Genomic DNA, 17,797 nt, shown 5'->3' with positions numbered 1-17,797 from the left:
AGAGAGAGAGAAAGGATATTCAGCCCATCCAACACATGCTAGCTCTCTGTCGATCCGTCCCAGTGCTTTGTCCCCATGGCGCTGCACGTTTGTTCCCCTCAGGAGCGCATCCAATTTCCCTTTTCCATTTCCAATTTTCCTTCCTTTCCCAATTTCCGTTGCCATCTGCATTCCAGACCTACACCACCCCCCTATTACCACTCACAGCATCAAACAGGATCTCCCTCAGCTCTCCCCCTGCTCCCCGTTCCCACTCCTCCCACCCCTGACCACTGGCCTCTAACCCCCCACCCCCACCCCAACCCCGAGCCGGAGATTCATGACTCTCCGCTCACCCCCCCACCCCCCACCCACAATCCCTTCTCCACCAGCCAATGGCAGCAGCTTATTGCGGTAGTCCTCGTCCTAGTCAGGCCTGACCGTAGACACCTCCATCGATGTCCCTCGTTTCAAAGGGAATTTCCCCAGCCTCTCCCAGCCCCTGCCCACTCCCACTCCTCCCCCACTCCCTGGGTGCGTCTCCTCTGCACCTCCTCAAAGCCCCTCACACACTCCCTGGGGAGACCTAACACTCCCCTTGGATCCTCACCACAACTTTCAAAACATACTCTGACAGGGATCCGGAACATTCCCTCCTGTACTCCGATAGGGATCCGGAACACTCCCGCCCGCACTCCAACAGGGATCTGGAACAATCCCTCCTGTACTCCGAAGGGATCCAGAACGTTTTCTCCTGTACTCTGAAGGGATCTGGAACAATCCCTCCTGTACTCCGAAGGGATCCGGAACATTTTCTCCTGTACTCCGAAGGGATCCGGAACATTCCCTCCTGCACTCCAACAGGGATCCGGAACATTCCCTTCTGTACTCCGACAGGGATCCAGAACATTCCCTCCCACACTCCAACAGGAGTCTCAAACACTCCCTCCTGTACTCTGACAGGGATCCGTAACATTCCTTCCCATACTCCAACAGGGATCCAGAACATTCCCTCCCGTACTCTGACAGGAATCTGGAACACTCCCTCCCGTACTCCGACAGGGATCCAGAACACTCCTCCCGTACTCCGACAGGAGTCCCAAACATTCCCTCCCGTACTCCGACAGGGATCCAGAACACTCCTCCCGTACTCCAACAGGAGTCCCAAACACTCCCTCCCGTACTCTGACAGGGATCCGGAACATTCCCTCCCATACTCTGACAGGGATCCGGAACATTCCCTCCCATACTCCGACAGGAATCCGGAACATTCCCTTCCATACTCTGACAGGGATCCAGAACATTCCCTCCCGTAGTCTGACAGGAATCTGGAACATTTCCTCCCGTACTCCGACAGGGATCCAGAACATTCCCTCACCTACTCCAACGGAGATCCAGAACATTCCCTCCTGCAACAATAGCTCCCCCCCAGTCCCTCATGAGACTGAAGGGGGTGAGTGAAGTGCCAGACTGGAGCCAGCCAGAGAGCGGGGGAACACTACCAAGGCAACACCCACGTGGCTGGCATTGGCCACTCAGATGGTCAACAGCGCTTACAAGAACAGGCGGCCATTTCTATAGCCGCCCTCTGGGCGCTTGCTGTGCCCGACAGATGTTTCAGGAAGAAAGGGAGTGATGACTGTGCGAACATGGGGGAGAGGCAGCTAATTTCCACACAGCGACAAAGCCCCATTGCTGCCCGTCCCTAAATGGGCCATTTCAGACGGCACTGGTCTGGAGTTACATGTAGGCCCAGACCAGGGAAGGACAGCAGACCTCTCTCTCTCCCTGAAGTGAACCTGACAGGGTGGGGGTAGGGAGTTTCACGGACCACCTCACTGCGGGCGGCTCACCAGTGCAGGTTTACCAATCGCAGAAGAAGGGAGAAACCACCACCAGTCCATTCGGCCCACCATTTGGTGTGATTGCTACTGATCCGCTAAGTCCATGTCATACTCCCATTCTCTCTGCAAACTCCTTAACCCTTTCAGGATCTCAAATTCCGTCAATTCGCAGACTCAGACAGCACGGACACTGACACCAAACAGTCCATGGTTGGACTAATCCCAAACTCAACTAATCCCACCTGCCTGCTCCTGGCCCATATCCCTCTAAACCTTTCCTGACAATGAATATATCCAAACGTAATTAAAACGTTGTAATTGTACCCACATCCACCACTTCCTCAGGAAATTCATTCCACACACGAACCTGTGTGAAAAGTTAAAAATCCCACCACACCAGGTTATAGTCCAACAGGTTTAATTGGAAGCACTAACTTTGGGAGTGCTGCTCCTTCATCAGGTAGTTGTGTGTGAAAAAGTTGCCTCTCATGCCCTTTTTAAACCTCTCTCCTCTCATCTTAAAAATATGACCCCTAGTTTTGGACTCCCCGACCCCAGCGAAGATACCTTTGTCTATTTACCCTATCCATGCCCCTCATGATTTTATGAACCTCTGGAAGGTCTCCCCTGAGCCTCCGACGCTCCAGGGAAAACAGCCCCAGACTGTTCAGCCTCTCCTTCCATTCCCGGGCAACATCCTGGTAAATCGTTTCTCAACCCTCTCCAGTTTAATAACGTCCTTCCTGTAGCAGAACTGCACGCAGTACCCCAGAAGTGGTCCTGTAAACATATTCACCACCTTATTTGGTCGGGTTAGGGACAGGTCTGAGTGAAGCAATCTCCCCCAGCTCAGTCTGAAAGGGGCTGACCCATACAGCCTGACCTCATGACCCCTTGTTCTGGACAGGCACACAGCTCCCACTCTCGCTTGCTGGGGCTGGGCGGGGTGGGGGGGGGGTGACATTATCTGCATGTCCACTCTGTCCCCTGGGATGGTGGGATTGTCTGACGTGCAACGGATGGGACCCTACCCACTGGAGTTGAGAGGAATGAGAGGAGATCTCAGTGTAACATATCGGGGCTTGACAGGGTCAGTGCTGAGGGGATGTCTGACCCAAGAAATCCACACTAACCCTCCAACGATTTAATGGGCCGAATGGCCTAATTTCTGCTCCTATGTCAGACGGTCTGTCCCAATCAGTCCAGGAACCGATCCGATTAAACCTCCTAGAACCACCTCAAATACACCCACAGCCTTCCTTAAGCAGGGAGAGCAGAACAGCGCACGGTATTCCAGACGTGATGCTCACAGATAGAAATGAAAGAGAGAATCTTTACTTTCTCCAGCAAGAACTGAAGCTGCTGGAGAAACTCAGCAGGTCTGAGGAGAGGGAAACTGAGCTAACGTTTCGAAGCAGGTGACCCTCCCTCCAGCAGTTTCTGTTTTTGATTCGGATTCCCAGCCTCCAAGATTCTTCCCCTTTCATCCTTTATACTTCTGTTCAATCCCACTCGGAATCCACAGTGGCGTTCCCGGTTACCTGCTCTGCCTGCTGACTAGCTGGCTGTGACTTTGCATCCTCTGGGTTTTTTGAGGGTAATCTTTGGCCACATCGTGGATGCAATAATAACCAACGTTATTGTTCCGGAGCCCGCCGGTGCACTGGCAGGGTCTGCACCACCCGAGGGAGAGCAGTCATGGTGCTTGACAGCATCGAAACAGGCCCTTCGGCCCAACTTGCCTGTGCCAGTCCTTGGCGAACAGATGTAGAACAAGCACATGATTCTGGCACTGCCATCAAGCAGGTAGGATGAAGGAGTGAAAGATAGACAGGGTGCCCGCAGAGAGTGGGTGAGGACCTAACGTAGCAAGAGGCCAGTCCTCTACCTGACCTCCCCCCCACCCCCCCCACCACCACCACCATTCCTCAACCCTCAGCTCAGTGGATATTTGGTTGGGCAATCGCAATACTTTACAGGAGAGTCAAACCGAAATGTTTCAGGTGCTTTACAGGAATTGCTCAACACTTACCCCTCGGCATTGAGTTGGATGATCAACCCCTGAACTGCAGAACATATTGGAGGGGTCGAATGGCCTGCTCCTGCTCCTTTTGAGTTAACCCATTGTCTCCTAACCAAACTGCTCAGAGATGTCATGACACACCCGCTTCCACCCCCACACCCCTTGGAGCAAGTGGGACTTGAACACGGGCCTCCCGGTCTAAGGTTGGGGACACTACCACCCGCTCCTAACCGCGAACGTTTCCTGGCTTTCCTGTTGCAATGCCACCCCGTTCGGAAAGAGGGACAGAGGGGACGGGGCTGTATTACTGAGACGGTGGTGCTGAGAAGCTCAGTCAATGGCCTGGAGTCACAGGTTCAAACCTTGACACAGCGGCTGCTGGAACACTGGGCTCCAGTTATGAAAACGGCCATAAAAGTGCCTTGAAACCACCAAATTACAGGTTCTGTAACTCAGCTCAGGGTCGGAATTGCGACTTGCAAGGAAATATTGCCGCGGCATTTTCTATCTCCATCAGAACCCATCACATTCGCTAATCTGCCGTCCTTCCCCAGTTTGACCTAGCCGTGACTCCAGACCCCATGGTCTCGGGGCTGACTGTCAACTTCCCTCTGAGCTAGTCACTCAGACCAAGGGGCAATTAGGGACGAGCAGTGAACTCTGACCTCATCGGTGATGCCCACATCCTGTGACAGAGTAAATAAAATCGTAGGATCCAGGATCAAATTGTGCGGGCGGTACAAATGGACCGCTGCACTGTCTCCCTGAGCAAACATTAACATGTCGCCCTGGGGCAAGTATAAAAGATCTCATACCAACCCCCTCAGAGAGGCCATTCGGCCCCTCAAGCAACTCTGTCCTTCAAGTGACTGGGTTTTATCTGACAGACCTCCGCTCCCTTGCCCCTGTGTGTCAGAGTTCACCTTTCTGAAAAGGCAGGGTATCCCGTCTCCCTTACCCTTAATCTATCCCAAAAACTTCCACAAGAAAATATTCCTAGAGATATAAATTACAGGGAGTGGCTGGATCAGCTGGGATTTTTTTCACTGGAGTGTCAGGAGGTGACCGTGTAGACGTTTATAAAATCACAAGGGGGGGGGGGGCAATACATAAGGTGAAACGACAAGGGGCTTCTCCCCAGAGTGGGGGAGTTCAAGGCTGGGGGGCAGATTTTTAAGGTGAGAGGACAGAGGTTTAAAAAAGACATGGGGGCGATTTTCTTTTTAAACAGAGGGTGTGGAATGAACTTCCTGAGGAAGTGGTAGATGTGGGTACAGGTACAATTTTTTAAAAGACTTTTGGATAAGGACATGGAGGGGAAGATTTGGAGGGATATGGGCCAGGAGCAGGCAGGTGGGACTAGTTTAGTTTGGGATTAGGGATGGCACGGACTGGTTGGGCTGAAGGGTCTAAGTGACTAGGGAAGGGGGCAATAAACACCCTCCCAGCATCAATTTCAAAGATGGGTGCCATCGCTGTTTCGTGCGAGCTGTCTGCATGCAAATTGGGCACACTGGCGGGAACAGGGTTGCCCCAGGGGCAGGATGGCACAGATGTGATTGGCCGAGTGGCCTCATATGGTGGCGCCAACACCTTGACCCCTCCCAGGTTGTCTACCCTTTGGGGTGGGGAGGAGAAAACAAAGTGGTGCTACAATCTGAGGTGGTGACAGGAGATATACAAATGCAATGCAATTATTTTAATTGGGTGACACAGTTTCAGAAAAATAAATCGCGGCAGAGCACAATTCAAAAAGCCCAGTCCATGACTAGGAGTGATATTACCTGGTGGAAAGGTCACTGAAAGACCCCCCGTGGAGCAGACGGATTTTACAGAACAGGATCCCATTCACGAAAGGTACAGCTGAGAGTTCCTCCAGGGTCAGGGTCACCAGGAACTTAAACTTCTTTCTCTTCATCAGAAAAGCCATCAGGGGGTCGAGGAGGGGGGTGGGGAACAACAGGAAGGAGGTAGAGGGGTGGGGAATGGGGTTTGAGGGGTGATAAGGCAAAGGGGTAAACTCTCTCTCTCTCTGGCTGTGTGTGTCTCTCTCCCAGGCTGGCTGGATGACTCAGTCACTTTCGATGGCGGAAGGATCCGAGTCCAGCCTCCTATCCAACCCCTCCAAACCCTGACTGAAGGGAGAGGATCACAGCCGCTCCAATAAAAGAGAGAGAGAGAAAGATTGGTGGGGGGTGGAAAGTTCAGTTGAACTGGACTGGAGTCTAAACTACAAAACACACCCACAGAGAGAGAGAGAGCAGCTCTCAAAGCTAGACCAGTCTCAAACACACAGACACCCCTCTCTCTCTCTCTCTGCCTCCTGCCTATTTATACCAAGAGATATTTTTAAAACAAAATAGATGTGACTCAGGGTCAGACTTGAATCCCCCACAGCAACTGCTGATGAATCTTACAGAGTCATTTCCAGCTAAGAGTTCCTGCTGCTTTAATCATCAGAGGGAACACTCTCTCTCTCTCTCTCTGTGATGGAGGACACCCAGTTATTAGACGTTGCAGCTATGTTTTCTATCTATCTATCTATCTATCTATCTATCTATCTATCTATCTATCTATCTATCTATCTATCTATCTGTCTATCTCTATGTATTTCTCTCTCTCTCTCCCTGCAAAAGGTTGGGTTAGCATTGTGCCCACTCCTGACCTCTCACCTTGCCTGGGGAGTTTGCAAAAACAACAGCTCTCCACCAACCCACTGTCATCTCACCAGGTCCCCCCACACCCAGCCCAACTCTGGGATCAGATCATTACCACGTTACCTCCAGCCCAGCCCTGCTGAGGATCAAAGAATCTAGTTTCCAAACACACCATCTATTTAATCACGCTGATTCACAGAAAACCTTGCCCTGAAAACTGGGCAGAGACTTGAAGAGGCTGCAGGGGTGTGGGAGGGGAAGGGGAGCCTGGGGTGCCTGGTGAAGTGGGACTAGGAATTTTGAAGGGTCGGTGGCATGGCGATGGGCTGAGTGGCCATGGCTTGTGCTGAAGGAGTCTGCGGTGGCACCTCGTACCCCCGGTCCCCGTGGCATCAACGTGAGAACAACGTGGTGTATTGTCACTGGACTAGAGGGACAACTGTGGGTGAGACTGAAGTTCCATTCAGTAAAGCGGGGATCCAAACATTAGGGGCGAAAACAGGAGCCCATTCAGCCCCCACTCCTCAGGCCTACTCTGCCACTCTGTGAGCATTCCCATCTGCACTCACTCCCCACCCCAATCTCTGATCCCCCCGTCCAACAGGAGCTCACCAACCACTACCTTAAGGAATATTCAGTGACTCCCCGCTCCCCCAACTCCCACCATTGCTCTCTGCGGCAGAGAGTTCCAAAGTCTCAGAGTAAAAGGGTTGAAGACCGAGACGGGGAGGAATTTCTCTTCTTGGGGTGGGGGTGGGGGATGAATCTGAGGAATTCTTTTCTGCAAATGGCTATGGAGGGAATTGATTGATTGACTGATTGATTGATTGGCCGGTGTACTGAAGCACAGTGTACATGCTTTGTTGACGAGCAGTCCAGGCAGATCATGGTCAGCAAGGATGTGCAGATCAGAGAGACCGAGACAGAGGCAGACAGGTTACGCTGCTTATTGACGCTACAGAGTCCATCCATCAGTCTAATAGCGGCTGGGAGGAAGCTGTTCCTGAACCTGCTAGTGGGTGTGTTCGAGGTTCTGGGCCTTCTGCCTGATGGAATAGGTTGCGATGGGTCTTTGATGATGTTGGCAGCCTTTCCCCAGCAGTGAGCTGTGTAACTGGAGTCTGTGGAGGGAAGGTTAGCTCCTGTGGTGGTCTGGGCTGTGCACACCACCCTCTGTCGTTTCTCACAGTCTCTGGACAGAGCAGTTGCCGTACCAGACTGTAACACACCCGGACAGTACCCTCCCAATGGGGCATCTGTCGGAGTTGGTGAGGGGCCGTATGGATCATGCTGAAGTCCCTGGGTCGTCCTGAGGCGTTGTTGTGCCTTCTTAACATCTACATGGGTAACCCAGGACAGGCTGTCAGTTATTGTCACTCGGAGGAAGTTGACACTGTCCACCCTCTCCACCTCTGCTCCTTTGATGTAGATGGGGGGGGAGAGGGGGTATTCTCCTCCTGTCTCCCTGAAGTTAATGCTCAGTTCTTCAGACACTGGGAGAGAGATTGTTCTCATCACACCAGGTCACCAAGCCCTCCGTCTCCTTCCTGTATTCTGACTCATCGTTGTTTGATATTCCAGAGTGGTGCTGGGAAAGCACAGCAGGTCAGGCAGCATCCAAGGAGCAGGAAAGTCGACATTTCAGGCATAAGCCCTTTATCACCTTCCAGATGAAGGGCTTTTGCCCGAAACGTCGATTCTCCTGCTCCTCGGATGCTGCCTGACCTGCTGTGCTTTTCCTCTTGACACTGAGCTCCAGCACCTGCAGCCCTCACTCTTTCCGAGTTGTTTGACATCCATCCTACCACGGTGGAGTCGTCAGTGAACTTGTAGATGGGAGAGGCAGGACTCGAGGGAACTTGAGGGAAGGTTCCTTTACACCCAGAGGAGCTGGAATGAAAGCAGAAATCCCCACCATGTTTTAAAAATCACGCCTTACTCTCGTACTGTAACTGGTTAAGGTAAGGCTCAGGAGAGAAGGATATCAGCTACTTCTCACCAGTGGGCTGAATGGCCTCCACCCCTGCTGGGAATCTCCACCATTTCTACGAAAAGCTGTCGCAGTTCCACAAACCTATGGAAACTCAGTCCTTGAGTCCGTTCAAGATAGAAACCAATAGGATTGTCAGGAGGCCAATGGCACAGAAGGATGGGGAGCCAGCTCTGAAACAGCATAGAGACAGCTGGGAGAGGCGGAGCGAGGACAGGATTTAATCAATTAACTCCAGGATTAAATAATTAAAACAAACTGTTCCCTTTGATCAGTGCCCCCACACTGCACCAAATCTTCACCAGAGTCCAGAAACAGCAGGGGGGAGAAAACCTACAACATTGATTTCTACAAAGTCAAAATATTTGAACAATATGTTTATAACTATTTGGATAAGCATTGTTTTAAACCACATACACACAGTGGCTACAGGAGCAGGTCAGAGGATGGGAATCCTGCAGCGAGTAAATTCCCTCCTGACTCCCCCCAGAGCCAGTCCCACCATCTCGAAGGCACAAGTTAGGAGGGTGAGGGAATACTCCCCACTTGCCCCGGATGGGGGCAACTCCAACAACACTCAAGAAGCTCAACACCATCCAGGGACAAAGCAGCCCCCGCTTGATTGGCACCACATCCACAAACATCCCCTCCCTCCACCCCCCGACACTCAGTAACAGCAGTGTGTACCAGCTACAAGATACCCTGCAGAAACTCACCAAACATCCCCTCCCTCCACCCCCCGACGCTCAGTAACAGCAGTGTGTACCATCTACAAGGTACCCTGCAGAAACTCCCCAAACATCCCCTCCCTCCACCCCCTGACACTCAGTAACAGCAGTGTGTACCATCTACAAGATACCCTGCAGAAACTCCCCAAACATCCCCTCCCTCCACCCCCCACGCTCAGTAACAGCAGTGTGTACCATCTACAAGGTACCCTGCAGAAACTCACCAAAGACCCTAAGACAGCACCTTCCAAACCCACGGCCACTTCCACCCAGAAGGACAAGGGGCAGCAGGTCCATGGGAACCCCACCCCCTGCAAGTTCCCCTCCGAGCCCCTCCCCATCCCGACTTGGAAATATATCGGCCGTTCCTTCAGTGTGGCTGGGTCACAATCCTGGAAATCCCTCCCTAAGGGACATTGTGGGGCGGGGGCAGTAAATGCAGCTCCCCCTACCTTCTCAAGGGGGGGTGTCAACTAGGGACGGGGGCAAATAAATGCTGAGCCCAGCCAGTGACACCCACATCCCAGGAATGAATTTTTAAAATATTGTCCCTTGTAACCTTCCCCAGAGATTATATGTGCCTTCTCATCAATTATGGATGGTGTACACCAGCCTAGAACTCCTATATCCCAATATCCAATGGATATCAGCCTCTGAGACCCCTAGTCCCATAGGTTGACAGGAGAGTTGTGGCTTAGAGTTATGGGAAATGTAGGGGGTGTTTAACGCTAGACAAAACAATCGCAAGTTGTGAGGACACTGGCTTTGAAGGGAAAAGGCTAGCGATGCCGGGTGTGTGAGAGGTAGGGTGGCTCACTCAATAATTCTCCACCTGCTGTGCCTAGCTTCACCGGTCACAGCTGACAGTGCCCCTGGTTCCCGGCTCAGTGCAGTTACCCAGGTAAATCATCGACAGCCCATTACGTCCACATACTCAGCTCGAGATCATTGAGCAGGGATCAGTGATTGTGCCCATTGTTTTCTCAATATTCTTTCATAGGACGAGTGTGTCACTGGGGAACGCTCACCCCTAATTGCCCCTTGAAATGGGGAGGTGATGTCTTAGTGGCATTATCACTCGACTACGAATCCCCCAGAATCCCAGTTCATGTTCTGGGGACCCAGGTTCAAGTTCTGCCCACATGGAATTTCAATTCAATAAAAAGCTGGAATGAGGTGTCTAATGATGACCATGTTGTTGGGAAAACCCATCAGGTTCACTAATGTCCTTCAGGGAAGGACACTGCCATCCTTACCTGGTCTGGCCTATGTGTGACTCCAGACCCACAGCGATGGGGGTGACTCTCAGCTGGCCTCTGAAACGGCCTAGCAAGCTGTACCAATCGCTACCAAATATTTCAAGGACAGCTGGGGCCAGGCAATAAATACTGGGGATGTCCCACAAACAAATTAGGACAGGGACTTGCTCAGCCCATTTCAGGGGGTAATTGTAACGTCAACCACATCACTGGGGGTTTGGAGTCACATGTAGATCAGACTGGGTGAGGAGGGTGGATTTCCCTCTGCAAAGGGCATCAATGGACCAGATATTTTCACAGCAATTGATGGCAATGTGATGAGTTAATGAATAGCACTTCTGTGTTACAGATTTTTCTGATTTAACTGAGTTTAAACTCCGTGCCCAGACTTGAATCCATGTCCACACAGCATTCCCCTGGGTCACAGGGACATAACCCCAGCACCCCCACTGTCTCTGCCTCAACATACGCACCTCCATTTCCAATTGCCATCGGCTCATTATAATATCTGGAACTGAAATGGCTTTTAAAGATAGAAATGGTGTCCCTAATAAAAGGCTGCAACAATCACTCAGACACAGACATGAAACAAACGTGGGATAACAAAACCGCCTGAACTGAAATGACCATTTCATGGAAAGGTATTGACACCTGTCAACTGAGTCAGGAACGAAAGAACTCAGAGTTCGTTCCCCATGGCCAATCCACTCCAACCTGCACATCCCTGGGCACTGTGGGACAATTTCCCATGGCCAACCCACCCCAACCTGCACATCCCTGGGCACTATGGGACAATTTCCCATGGCCAATCCACACTAACCTGCACATCCCTGGACACTATGGGACAATTTCCCATGGCCAATCCACCCCAACCTGCACATCCCTGGGCACTGTGGGACAATTTCCCATGGCCAATCCACTCTAACCTGCACATCCCTGGGCACTATGGGACAATTTCCCATGGCTAATCCACCCTAACCTGCACATCCCTGGGCACTATAGGACAATTTCCCATGGCCAATCCACCCCAACCTGCACATCCCTGGGCACTATGGGACAATTTCCCATGGCCAATCCACACTAACCTGCACATCCCTGGTCACTATGGGACAATTTCCCATGGCCAATCCATCCTAACCTGCACATCCCTGGACTCAATGGGGCAATTTCCCATGGCCAATCCACCCTAACCTGCACATTGCTGGGCCCTGTGGGGCAATTTCCCATGGCCAATCCACCCAACCTGCACGTCTTTGGACTGTGGGAAGAAACCCACGCAGACACGGGGAGAATGTACAAATGTCACATAGACAGTCACCCGAGGGTGGGATTGAACCCAGGTCTCTGGCGCTGTGAGGCAGCAGTACTAACCATTGAGCCCTCATGATGCTCCCCTCTCAATGTGAAACCTTTCAATTAGACTTTTGTTTTGTGAGTCACTTCACTCTCCAGGAACCCATTCTTCCACTTACATTATATTAACTAAGCCCCTGGATTTGATTCCAGCCTGTATCTTACTCCTGCGTCGTCATTACTACATATTTCTACATCAGAGGTGGCTGTGTGCAGTGTTGGTCACCACACCACCAGAAGGGGGTAGAAACTTTGGAGAGAGAGAGAGAGAGTGCAGGGAGGGTTCACCAGGACTCTGCCGGGTCTCGAGAGCATTGACTGTGAGGGAAGGTTAAAAAGACTAGGAATGTTTTCACTGGAAAGACAGTGACTGAGGGGAGACCCTGATCGAGGGCTACACAGTAATGAGGGGAACAGACAGGGTGGGATAGTCAGGGGCTTTTCCCAGGGTTGAAGTTTCAATTACAAGGGGGCACAGGGTCAAGGTGAGAGGGGGGGGAAGTTTAAGGGAGATGTGTGAGGGAGGTATTTCACGCAGAGAGTGGGAGGAGCTGGAACACACTGCATGAAGAGGGGGTGGGAACAGGCACGTTGGGGACATTTCAGAGGCAGCTGGCTGGTTACATGGATAGGGAGGGAATAGAGGGATACGGACTGAATAAGGGCAGGAGGCTTATTGTCTAGTTCAGTCAAGGCATGATGGTCAGCACAGGCTTGGAGGGGCCGAATGGCCTGTTCCTGCGCTGGACCTCTCTCCTGTTCCTTTGAATCCCTGGGGCAGGTAGCTTGTTATCTGGAAATCAAACTGCAGTTAGCTCCTGCTGTTCTATTTGTATTCCAACCTCCTCGTACAGATTACAGGGGAGTGCTACATGGTGAATACACGGTGAGATTATTGAGCTGAATGGGCAGTAACTTTAATCATTTCCCTTCAATCTTCACACTGAATAGATTATCTTTGCTCAGTGTTTCTTTTAAGTTTCCAGCTTTGGGTTGGGACCTTTTTGCCAATTTTTCAATTGTTGTTCATTATCAAGTCCTTTCTCTTGTAATTTCCCCATCCCTCGTATAATCTGTTCTTATTTTCTGTGACTTTAATCTGTGGATGTCTATATTCACCCCAGTAATAGGGTCTGGTTTCTCGTCTGTCATTCATTTCAGAATAAAGGGGCACCCATTTCAGACAGAGATGGGAAAGAGTATTCTCTCTCAGCGGGTTGTGGGTCTTTAGAAGTCCTTTCCACAGAGAGAGCGCTATGGGGCAGAGTCCATGTGTATATTGTATCCGTTGCTCCCGATGCGGTCTCCTCTACATTGGGGAGACTGGGCGCCTCCTAGCAGAGCGCTTTAGGGAACATCTCCGGGACACCCGCACCAATCAACCACACCGCCCCGTGGCCTAATATTTCAACTCCCCCTCCCACTCTGCCGAGGACATGGAGGTCCTGGGCCTCCTCCTCTGCCACTCCCTCACCACCTGACGGCTGGAGGAAGAACGCCTCATCTTCCGCCTCGGAACACTTCAACCCCAGGGCATCAATGTGGACTTCAACAGTTTCCTCATTTCCCCTTCCCCCACCTCACCCCATCTCCAACCTTCCAGCTCAACACCATCCCCATGACCTGTCCTACCTGTCCATCTCCCTTCTTACCTATCCACTCCACCCTCCTCTCTGACCTATCACCTTCATCCCCACCCCATTCACCTATTGTACTCTTTGCTACCTTCTCCCCAGCCCCAGTCCCAGCCCCACCCCCATTTATCTCTCCACCCTGGAGGCTCCATGCCTCCATTCCTGATGAAGGGCTTTTGCCCGAAACGTCGATTTTCCTGCTCCTCGGATGCTGCCTGACCTGCTGTGCTTTTCCAGCACCCCTCTGATCTAAACTCCATATGTATATTGAAGGCTGAGAGCAAGAGATTCTCCATTAGTCAGGGGAATGGGGGGGAAGGGGAAGGGCAGGGAAGTGGATGCGAGGAATGGTGGATTGGCCACAACGCTGAGATATGGACGTCGACAGCAGGGACTTCAAGGTACTGGAGCAGTCCCACCAACGCTGCCTGTGCAAGATGCTGTAAATCTGCTGGAAAGACAGACACACCAACACCAGCGTCCTTGACCAGGCCAACATCCCGAGCATCGAGGCACTGACCCCTCCTCAATCGGCTGAGAGGGGCTGGGCATATCATCCCCATGACCAATATGAGACTCCCTGAGCAGGTGCTCTCCTCCCAGCTCCGAAACAGCAGGCGAGCCCCAGGTGGACAGAGGAAGTGCTTCAGGGATACCCACAAGGCCTCACTAGGTGAAGTGAGGCATTCCCACAGAAACCTAGGAATCGCTGGCCTGAGACAGACCAGAGTGGAAGAGAAGCATTCAAGAAGGCGTCGAGAACCTGGAGATTTGCTGTCGGGAAAAAATGGAATCCGGGGAAAGGAGCGCACTGCCACACCAACGCCCCACCCACCCACTTCCCGTGACCAACCCCTGCCCCCAGTGTAACAGAACCTGCAATAGCTCCATCAGTCTGTACGGCCACCGACAGACTCACCCGGAGAGTGGGAGAGAGTCATCCTCATCTGTGAGGGGGCCACCAATGAGGATGGATAGCAGAGCTGGAACGAGGGGCAGAATGGCCTACTCCTGTTCACATTTCTGATGGTCACATTTTCACGATTGGGCTGAGAGGTGCTGTGTGACGCTCTGTCCATTGGTCATCACCCTGCAATTAGAGGCTGACACCCACTCAGTGGCATGGCCCGGGCAGACTGTGCCATCTCCTGTAACACATCTCCTGTGGGGCTGGAGTCACGTGGAGTCACATGGATAACGACAGGAGATTTCCTTCCAAAAGGACATTAGGTAGAGTCATAAACCTGTACAGCACAGAAACAGACCCTTCGGTCCAACCCGTCCATGCCGAACAGATATCCCAACCCAATCTGGTCCCACCTGCCAGCACCCGGCCCATATCCCTCCAAACCCTTCCTATTCACGTACCCATCCAGATGCCTCTTAAATGTTGTAATTGTACCAGCCTCCACCATTTCCTCTGGTAGCTCATTCCATACACGTACCACCCTCTGCGTGAAAACGTTGCCCCTTAGGTCCCTTTTAAATCTTTCCCCTCAATGTGGGCGGCACGGTGGCACAGTGGTTAGCACTGCTGCCTCACAGTGCCAGAGACCCGGGTTCAATTCCCACCTCAGGCGACTGACTGTGTGGAGTTTGCACGTTCCCCCCGTGTCTGCGTGGGTTTCCTCCGGGTGGTCGAGTTTCCTCCCACAGTCCAAAGATGTGCAGGGTCAGGTGAATTGGCTATGCTAAATTTTCCGTAGTGTTAGGTAAGGGGTAAATGTAGGGGTATGGGTGAGTTGCGCTTCGGCGGGTCGGTGTGGACTTGTTGGGCCGAAGGGCCCGTTTCCACACTGTAATGTAATCTAAAAACCTTAAACCTATACTCTCTCGTTCTGGACTCCCCCACCCCAGGAAAAAGACCTTGTCTGTTTACTCTATCCATGCCCCTCATAATTTTATAAACCTCGAGAAGGTCACCCCTCAGCCTCCGACACTCCAGGGAAAACAGCCCCAGCCTGTTCAGCCTCTCCCTGTAGCTCAGATCCTCCAACCCTGGCAACATCCTTCTAAATCTTTTCTGATCCCTTTCAAGTTTTACATCATCCTTCCTTTAGGACGGAGGCCAGAATTGAAGGCAGTATTCCGAAAGCAGCCTCCCCAGAACTGCTGATAGTTGTCATGGCCACCATCGCTGGGGTCACAATTCCAGGTTTATTAACTATACTCATGCTGCCACTCCCTCACCATGAAGCCAGCTCCTTGCATTACTGGTCTAGTGACATTGCTGCGTTCTGTGAGCCAAGGTGCAGTGTCACAGTTCACCCAACAATCATTCATTCCACTCATGTTCCTTGTGTTTGCTTTATCCCTGCCTTGGCATCCTTTAGCGTTTTTTAACAAAGTATTAATAAGCCTTTGGCACATTACTTTCTCAAGTGTGAAGGTCGTGTTCCTAACTTGTGACCCGTGTGTATTCTTTGAGCTGTGGCCCTTCCACATTCCAGGCACATTTTGCAGCCCAGCCTGTACCTCGGTGAGACAGAGGTTTCACAGATCAGAGTCACACAATTGGCCCGGCGCGTCCAGGTTTAGATTGCACACCTCACAGGATCCTGAGCGCGCAGGAACTCCTCGATAACAGCCTTCTGGGTGGGTGGGGTGTGGGGGAGAGGGGTGCTTGGTTTTGCTGTAATATCACCGCCAGCCTGGTCACAGGGGGGTGGAGGGGAGTCTGTCCCCCTGCTGCAGCGGAGGGAGGGAGGGTGGGGTGTGTGTCACAGTCGGGAGGATGCCCCTGAGCTTAGGGTAGTGTCACACTGCCAAAAGAGGCCACTCAGCCCATCTCCATCACCCAGCGCCACCCCAGCATGGTGCCTCTGAGGGAGCATTCCGAATCAGCAGCCCTGGTGGAGGGAACCCTGGAGAATGGTTTGGATGCTAACTGGTCACGCGGGAGAGGAGGGTGTAAGAACTCTCTCCCCAAACCCCCCGCACCCCCCCAACAAGGGGGCGAGATCCATGCCCAGTCTGTCAACACACAGCAGGGTCAAGGCTGAGCCACATACCTGACTGATGCTGCCATTCCATAACATAGCAGGGTGCTCATTACCAGCTCAGAGACAGGAGGCCGTCTGTGTGGGACTGGGGTGAGCAAAGTTAAAAATCCCACAACACCAGGTTATAGTGCAACAGGTTTATTTGGAAGCACTAGCTTTCGAAGCGCTGCCCCTTCATCAGGTAGTTGTGGAGAATAAGATTGTAAGACACAGGATTTATAGCAGAAGTTTAGTGTGATGTAACTGAAATTATACATTGAAAAAGACCTGGATTGTTCAAGTCTCTCATCTTTTAGAATGACCATGTTGGTTCATTAGCCAAGCTCAGTACCCATAGAGATGGCCTCAACCAGGACCATGGGTTCATGACACAATACAGGTGACCCCACTGCACGACACACACAGACACTCCCTCATTCTCACGTACCCTCTGACTCCTTTACACTCACTCACTCATTCACAGACACTCATTAACACCCACCTCCCACCCTCCCCCAACACCCACATAAGTTTATTGGGTAAATCTGTACTTGCAGAATTACATTTTATTTTGCTCAAAAACTGCATGAACCCATGTAAGATTCTGTAAATCAATTTTTTAGATTAGAATCAGTCTGAACATTGGGGCAAGACAGTCTCACACAGGGCACCTCACAACTTCAATGCATTATCTGGGCCGACATGACACCAGTTGTTAAAGTTCACTTGAGAATGTAACTTTAAGAAAGTTCTATGATTTACATATGAAAGAACTGAAACCAACATGGTCCTTCTAAAAGCTGAGAGACTTAACAAACAATCCAGGTCTTTTTCAAGATATAATTTCAGTTACATCACACTGTAAACTTTTGCTATAAATTCTGTGTCTTACAATCTTATTCTCCACAACCACCTGATGAAGGAGCAGTGCTCCGAAAGCTAGTGCTTCCAATTAAACCTGTTGGGCTATAATCTGGTGTGGTGTGATTTTTAACCAGTTGGAGAGTTACTGCGTAAATGAGAATGTGTTTATTGTTAACTGGTTAACCATCTCCAGGTTGAGCGGGGAAGGAGGGAGGGAGGGAGGGAGCAGTGCTCTCCAGCCAGATTTACTTTCAAAACCGGTGACCCTCTGCTGTAGAACATTAGGACACGTTTGACTGTGTTCAGGTCAGTCACCTCTCTTCACCCTCCCCTGATTACTGCTTTGGTCAATGTTTCAAGCCTGCTCAGGACCAGGACTTGCTGTAATGTGTACTGAGCTAACAGGAGCAATTACCCACATCACAACCAAGGCCAGGGGGTCAGCAGCAGCCCTCCATCCCAGCCAACTTGGGAAATTGAACATC

At 51.5% G+C, this 17,797-nt stretch overlaps 1 pseudogene across 1 annotated transcript in view; it reads right to left on the bottom strand.

Annotated features, from left to right (window-relative positions):
- Window positions 1-6,102, bottom strand: part of LOC148139993 (early estrogen-induced gene 1 protein-like) — a 42,588-nt pseudogene extending 36,486 nt beyond the window's left edge. The window contains exon 1 of the transcript XR_015752996.1: window positions 5,631-6,102. The product of XR_015752996.1 is annotated as an early estrogen-induced gene 1 protein-like (transcript). The remainder of the gene's footprint in view (window positions 1-5,630) is intronic.
- Window positions 6,103-17,797: the final 11,695 nt, after the last annotated feature.

The sequence above is a fragment of the Chiloscyllium plagiosum genome, unplaced genomic scaffold (genome assembly GCF_037043375.1).
Source record: "Chiloscyllium plagiosum isolate Xiang-an unplaced genomic scaffold, Cpla_swu_hap1 HiC_scaffold_35, whole genome shotgun sequence".
Taxonomy (NCBI): Eukaryota; Metazoa; Chordata; class Chondrichthyes; order Orectolobiformes; family Hemiscylliidae; genus Chiloscyllium; species Chiloscyllium plagiosum.
This window is presented reverse-complemented; position numbering and strand designations above follow the sequence as displayed.